Below are 7,788 nucleotides of genomic sequence, written 5' to 3'. Positions count from 1 at the left end.
CTGAGCTGAAATCAAGAGTAGGCGCTCAGCACACTGAGCCCTGTCAGGGGTTTATGCTGTTTTGTGCTACCGTAGCTTTTGCAATTTAGTCTTTTAACAGGGGAGTCTATAAAATCTACTTTATTTCCCCAGACCCATTTTTCTGTTAGCTTTTTTCTTTAATGTTTATTTTTTCAGAGGGTGGGGGAGGGTAGGAGAGCATGAGAGAGGCACCCCCCAGTGGCCTCTGCGCTGTCAGCACAGACCCCGGAGCGGGGCTCTGTCCCCTGAATCGTGAGATCATGATCTGAGCCGAAATCAAGAGTCAGATGCTTTACGGACTGAGCCACACAGGCGCCTCCCCTCTTAGCTTTTTCATGTACCTTTAAAAAGTCCTAAGGTGGGGCCCCTGGGTGGCTCAGTCGTTTGCGCATTCGGCTCTTCGTTTTGGCTCAGATCACGATTCCAGGGTCCCAGGGTCAGTGGAACTGAGCTCTGAGTTGGGATCTTGCTGAGCTTGGAGCCTGCTTCAGATTTTCTCTCCCTCTCTCTCTGCCTCTCACCACTCACCCTCTCTCTTTCTCTAAAAAAAATAAGAAAAAAAAGTCATATAAGGTTATTAATATTTTCTTTCATAGCATTTGTCTTTTTACTTTTGTGGTATCTCTTGTTGTTTAAAAGTTTTATTTATTTATTTTTACATGTCTTTATAAAAAACACGGATTGCTTCCTGGATTTGCATGGCAGCCCGTGCAGGGGCCACGCTAATCCTCTCTGAACTGTTTCAGTTTTGGTACATGTGCTGCCGTGGTGAGCACTCAAAGGTTTATTTCTTTTTTTAATTATAGTTTCAGTAAGACTTCTGGGTTTTATGGTATCCTTAAGAGAGGTAAACTTAGGAGTTTTATGACATCCTGTCTGAACCATAAAACTATCCTGGGGCTCCTGGGTGGCTCAGTCGGATGACGGCCCGACTCTTGATATGGCTCAGGGTGTCATCTCACACCGAGAGTCCGAGCCCGCACTGTCCGCGTGGAATCTGCTCGGGATTCTCCCCCCGCCTCTCTCTCCCCCTCTCCCCACCCCCTGCCCTCAGAAAAACAATAAATAAACATGAAAAAAGTATTCTCGGGCACCTGGGTGGCCCAGTAGGTTAAGTCTGCCTTCGGCTCAGGTTGTGATCTCATGGTTTGTGAGTTTGAGCCCCGGGTCAGGCCGTCTGCTCTCTGCACAGAGCCGGCCTCGGGTCCTCTGTCCCCTCTTTCTCTGCTCCTCCCCCACTTGTGCTCTCTCTCTGTCTCTCTCAGAATAAAGAAATGTACTTAAAAATATATTCCATATTTTCTTATAGTGCTAGTAAATTTATTTTTAATATTTAGGTTTTTAGTCCACTTGGAATATATTTTCATTATACTGTGAGATAAGGATCTTGATTAAAAAGAAATATTGGTAGCCAGTTGTCCTAATTATTTATCACTTATATACTTATTTGAAATGTATTTGAAACATATACCCTTTTTTACTTATTTAATTAATTTATTTAAAAAGAGACTTGCAAGTAATGGCTGTTCCAGACATGGGGCTGGAATTCACATCTGTGAGCTCAGGAGTCACACGCTCTCCTGACTGAACTAACCAGGCTCCTCTTAATATACATTCTCGATAGAAGGCACTTGTCTGTGTGTGTGTACTACACGTGTTAATTACTGCCACTCTAAAGAGTGTTTCACAATTTCTCCATTACATTTGATCTCCCGGGCTTAAGAGTACACTAATCATGATCACCAACAGATAATGATTTGAACTCTCCCAGTGTTTATGCTCTTTGTTAGTGACAGTGTCGAAGAATAGTTATGGTGATGATAACACCCCTAATATGCTGCTCCTCGACTTGATATGCACAGAAGGTGCCTGAGGGATCTTATTACAGTGCACGTTCAACAATTGCACTACTAGGTATTTACCAAAGAAGACTGCTTCAGGTGCACACACGCACCTCGATGTTTACCACAGCGTCTTCTACAGTCGCCAAATGATGGAAGCCGCCCAAGTGTCCAGGGACTGGTAAATGGATAGAGCAGCTGTGGCGCACACATGCCCGCCCCCCGCCCCCCACTCCGTGAATATTACTCAGCCGTAAGAAGAACGAGACCTTGCCACTGTAATGACACGGATGGAGCTGGAGAGTGTGATGCTGGGTGAAATAAGTCAGAGACACACAGCTACTGTCTGACCTCCCTCCTGTGGAATTTAAGAAACAAAACAAGCAAAAGGGAAGGAGGAGGAGAGAGGGTGGCAGAGCGAGGAACAGGCCCTCAACCAGCACTCTGTCTCTGTGGCCATCAGAAGGGAGGTGGGCGGAGGGATGGGCGAGACCGGTGCCGGGGATCAGGGGTGCTTGTCAGGGTGAGCACGGGGTCTGTCTGCGGTTGCTGGGTCGCCATGGCACGCACCTGAAGCTAATACTGTACTGGGTGTTAACTGGGACCCCAATAAAACGTAAAACCAAAGAAGATGGCGTACAAAGAAGCAGATGGGGACGGAGCAGGGCTGGGCTGAGCGTGGGAGTCTGCATTTCTGACAGGCCCCCCCCGCCCCCCCCCAATGTTGACCTCACTTTGAGTAAAACTTAACTAATACAACTCAAGTCGTTGTAGTCACTGTTCTTGGTGCTTTACGTGTATGAACTCAGTTAATCTTCTCAGCACCACGAGGATTAGCGTCCCCAGTTTTCCAGCAGGGAAGTTTATGTGACTTGCCCGCAGTGGCCCAGCCAGTGGGTGCAGAGCCAGCCCCGGCCCCGGCGGAGTCACGACCCTCAGTCTCTTGAATAGATTTCCTTACCAACACTGGACATTACTGTCTCTCCTATGACTCACATGGTAATACTTAGAGGTTTTGTTTTAAATTAATCGCCTTTATGTTTTGAGCCGTTTCAGAGCCGAGAACAGAGAATTCTACACCTTTACCACTTCCTCCCTCCCCTCCCCCATCCCCCCTGATATCAGCATCTTGCATTCATTTATGGGGTTCACTTATCACAATTGATGAGCCAGTGCTGATATGTCGTTATTAATGGAGGTCTGTATAGTTCCCATTAGAGTCCACATGTACTTTGTGGAGTTCTGTGGGTTTGGACAAACACAGAATGTCATGTGTCTGCCGCCCTGGTGTCACCCGAGCAGTTCACCGCCCTCAGCGTTTCCGTGTCTGCCTGTCCATCTGTCCCTTCCTCCCCGGCTCGAGCCCTTGCAAACACTCCTCGTTTGCCATCTCCATCATTTTTCCTTTTCCGGAATGTCATACGGCTGGAATTGTGCTTCAGGTAGCCTGTTCAGATTGGCTTTTTCCCTTCAGCAGTGTGCATTTGAGTTTCCTTCCTGTCTCTTTGTGGCTTGTCCTTCTAAAGGCTCCGTCCTCTCTGTCACCGGGTAGTATTCTATCGTGTGGATGTGCCCTGGTCCATCCATTTACCTGCTGAAGGACATCTTGGTTGCCGTCAAGTTTTGGCAGTTGTAGATAAAGCTGCTGGAAGCATCCACGCGTGGGGTTTCCTGTAGGCCTAGGTTTTTAACTCATGTGGGCAGATATAAAGAGCGTGATTGTTGGATCATGTGGGAAGAGCGTGTGCTTAGTTTTGTATGAAACTTCCAGACTGTTTTCCGAAGTGGCTGTATGGCTTTGGGTTCTCACCAGCAATGCGCGAGGGTTCCTGGTGCTCCACATCCTCGCCAGCAGCTGGTGTCTTCATTGTTTTGGATTTTTGCCATGCAAATAGGGTGTAGCTGTACCTCAGGGTTCTAATTTACGGCTCTCTAGTCACAGAATAGGTGAGCATCTTTTCATACGCTCATTTCTGTCTGTGTGTACCTTCCTTGGTGAGGTTCAGATCTTTTGCCCATTTTTAAATTTCTTTCTGTTGTTTGTTTTTCTTGTTGCCTTTTAAGAGTTCTTCGCATATTGTGGGGCGCCTGGGAGGCTCAGTCAATTAAGCGTCTGACTTAGGCTCAAGTCATGATCTTTCGGTTTGTGGGTTCAAGCCCCGCGTTGGGCTCTGTGCTGACAGCTCAGAGCCTGGAGCCTGTTTCGGATTCTGTGTCTCCCTCTCTCTCTGACCCTCCCCTGCTTGTGCTGTCTCTCTCTGTCTCTCAAAAATAAATAAAAGACATAAAAAAATAAAGAGTTCTTAGCATATTGTGGATACCTGTCTTTAAGTCAGATACATGTTTTGTAGAGATTTTCTCCCAGGTTTTGGGTTGTGTAAGACTTTAGTTTTTACCAGTATTGATGATGCTTGCCCTTGAGTTGTGACAAATAATCATCAAGTTAAGAAAGCGTCCTTCTCTTTTCATCTTTCAGAGAGCTTTTTCAGAATGGTGAAATCAGGGAAGTAAGTTCAGCAAAGAGCAGAATTAAAAAGACTGCTAAAACGGAATCTTTAAAAATTATTTGGTAAATGAATAGATGAACCCTTGTTACTAGCAAGGCAACCCTGTTTTATTCTGAATACTCAAAAACACATTCTTATTGGCTTTGTGTTTAAGAACGTAACTGAATATTTAAGTCCTAGTCCTGGTAAATAGTTTGCTTTTACGCCTTCCATGATCTCTTGTCTCTTTAATGTTATGTTGATTGCTTGTCCAACGTTCTAGTCTTGTTCTGGCTTGATCTTTTTTTTTTTTTTTTTTATGAGAGACAGAGAGAAACAGTGCAAGCAGGGGAGGAGCAGAGAGAGAGGGAGACACAGAATCTGAAGCAGGCTCCAGGCTCTGAGCTGTCAGCACAGAGCCCGACCTGGGGCTCGAACCCACGAACAGGGAGATCACCATGACCTGAGCCGAAGCCGGACGCTTAACCGACGGAGCCCCCCCGGTGCCCCTCCGGCCTAATCTCGGTCTCTTCTGCTCCTCTGTAGCCGTCCGTGCCTGCAGCAGCTCACACTTCCACCTCCGGAATCACATATCTGGAAATTTTGCTCTCTGGACACAGTTTCCTGTCTTTTCAGTTCTGCTCTTTGCTGAACTTCACTCCCTGATTTCGCTGAGGCCTCAGCCCCTTAAGTCGCTGGTCTCCAGATTCGTGTCGTTCTTCTGCCTCACCCTCATCCCCGTGGGCGCAGCGGGTCACTCTCAGTGACTCAGAGGGACCCCCAGCCCTCCCCACCTCCGCTCTGGTCTCCCAGCGGCCGTGCGCGTCTCCAGCTGCGGCTCAACAATGCTGCCCGTTTTCCGGGTTCCTGCGTTTGGGCCTGAGGAAATGATGGCGTCGTGTTTGTTTGTTCTGTTGCTAATTCATGATTCTGCCCTCCTGTGTGTTTGTTATTCTCGTTAGGAGCCTTCTTACTTGTCTGTAGTTGATTTCTTTTCTCTGTCGGCAGAACGACTGTTCTTTCTAAACCTTTACCCCTTTGTGGTGGGCTCGCGTTCACCTCCCTCTATCCCAGACGACTCCATAGTCCAGAAAAGTGATCTTAAGAAAAAAGAAAGAGAAGAACCAACGAATCTGTTGTTTCTTGTAGAATACCTCCTGTCACTCAGAAGTCTGCCAGGCCCTTTCCGGTGCCCAGCGTCACCTCGCTCCTCTCGGAGCCCCAGCCTCGTTGTCAAGTTCTTAGCACGCCCGACTGCTTCGTCGCAGAGGGTCTGTGGTACGGTGCCCCCTCCGCCAGACTGGGTTTCTCCTGTGCTCTTTAATCCATAGTCGTCCTTGGAACTTCATTTACGTGTCACTTTCTCAAGGAAGCTTCCTCTAACCGTCCGTTTGCCTGAAGGTGGGCTAGACCCCCCCTAAAATAATCAGTGGTGGTGAGACTCACCGCAATGATGATAGCAGACGCACGGCGTTTACTGCGTGCCGGGAGCTCTTCTAAGCGCTGTATGTATACGGACTTTTTTTTTCCCCCAAGTCTTCACAGCAACCCTGTGGGTTCGATGGGTAAAGAAATAGATCCTGGAATTGTCCCCATTTTGTAGGTGCAGAGACTGAAGGGCAGTCACACGGCCTGGGCCGTAGAGCTGGGGCGCGCCTGCGGGCTCGGGCCTTGGAGCCGCGTTCCCACCTGCTGCGCCGAGCGCCGTGGTGGTTGTGAGCGTGTCGTCGTGGTTAGCGGCCTCCCGCCTCCGTAGCCGCTCGCTTCCTTGGGTTCGGAGGCTGCCCCTGTCTGGTTCCATGTTGATTCTCCAGGGCCTGGAACAGAGGCTGGCGGTGAGTGGTCTGGGACAGAACAGACGCGCTGAGTAAATCCAGGCTTCTGATGTGAGCGTCTTCGGTGTTCGTCCCTCCTCCTGCCACGCGCTGAACCCCCGGGACCCAGAGCATCGGTGCTCCCAGTTATTGCAACATGTAATCTCTCTCGCTGTTTCTGCCTCTCCCCTAAAAGGAATATGTGCCCTTGGTAATTCAGAAAGACTAGCGCCCTTCATTTTCCCTCCCTTGCCTCTCTCGCTTTCCTGAGGGGTCAGCTCCTCGCCGGTTCAATGATGCTCTTTTTCTGACCACGCACACGCGGTACGGTCACCCGGAATACACCGGAGGGAGTGCACGTAGCATGCACACCGGTGTGTTTGTCTCTGTGTTAAAGATTAACTTACAGGATCGAGCTGTGGTTGTGCAAGCAGTCACCGCCGAGGGCGGCGAGGCAGAGGGCACGCGGGGGGTCTCTGTGCTCCTTTTTAAACTTGCGTGCGACTCTCCAGTTATCTCAAAAACATTAAGTAAGAAATTAAGTTAGAGAAACCTTTCCACATCAGCATATTTATCTCTTCCAAATGAATATTTTATCATTTATTTATTCCAGTGTTTATCAGCATATTTCTTCCTAGTGACCACACACACCTCTGTTGTACCGATGCTCACCTTTTTGTTACCAATGGACTGTTATTTCCCTTTTCCTTTTTTGTTTAACATTTTAAAATTTATTTTTGAGAGAGAGAGAGACAGAGAGTGAGTGGGGGAGGGGCAGAGAGAGAGGGAGACACAGAATCTGAAGCAGCTTCAGGCTCTGAGCTGTTTTTAGCCCAGAGCCCGAGGTGGGGCTGGAACTCACCAACTGCAAGATCGTGCCCTGAGCCCAAGTCGCCCTGTAACGGGTGGAGCCACCCAGCTGCCCCTCATTTTCTCTTGTGCCAGCACTGCTGCAGGAGGGACGCTTGCGTTCCTAGCTTTGTCCTTGCGGGGTGGAGATGCACAGCCACGTTTTAGAAAAGGAGAAGGGGCCGAAGCCGCGTGCATTTGAAGTTCGGGCGAAGTCGGCAGGCGGTTCCTGCGCCAGCGGTGAGGATAGAGCCTGATCTCTGCGCTCGCCTGTCCCGGCCTGGTCCCGGGCGCCCCCTTCTTTGGGGCTTGAGCAAAATTAGCCAGTCCTTTTCCATGTAATACCTCTCCTTCTCTGTCGGCTGTCTCCTGTCTGCCTGTCCTCCGACACATCCTCCGCGTGGATAAGACTTTTCTTAGCCACTCCGTGCTCGATGTGCATTTACTCTCCTTATGGCAGTCCTGAGACGTGGCTCCTGCGTTCTGCTCACCTTACAGGTAAGGACACTGAGACTCAGAAGTTCCGTGACTTGCCCAAGGTCACCCAGGGAGTGAGGGCTGGGCAAGGATGCGGGCAGTCTGGCTGCAGTCTTTGCTCCTAACCGCCAGCCCCTGAGAAGGGGTCGGGAAGCTCCTGCCGGCTGCCCAGGTCTGTCCTGTGGCCCGTTTTCTTGTAACTCAGCTAACACGCTTATTACGTTTTTAAAGGGTTGTTAAAAAAAGAAAAAATATGGGTCAGTGTGTGACCCGTAAGGCCTAGAGAAAACGGTTACTGAT

General features: G+C 49.2%; 1 non-coding gene across 1 annotated transcript; it reads right to left on the bottom strand.

Moving 5' to 3' along the window:
- Positions 1-691: 691 nt before the first annotated feature.
- LOC115272849 lies at positions 692-797 on the bottom strand. The gene has a single exon (XR_003900501.1). It is a non-coding gene; the product is annotated as a U6 spliceosomal RNA (small nuclear RNA).
- Between the last annotated feature and the right edge of the window lie 6,991 nt (positions 798-7,788).

This window comes from Suricata suricatta, chromosome 11 (genome assembly GCF_006229205.1).
Source record: "Suricata suricatta isolate VVHF042 chromosome 11, meerkat_22Aug2017_6uvM2_HiC, whole genome shotgun sequence".
NCBI classification, from domain to species: Eukaryota; Metazoa; Chordata; class Mammalia; order Carnivora; family Herpestidae; genus Suricata; species Suricata suricatta.
This window is presented reverse-complemented; position numbering and strand designations above follow the sequence as displayed.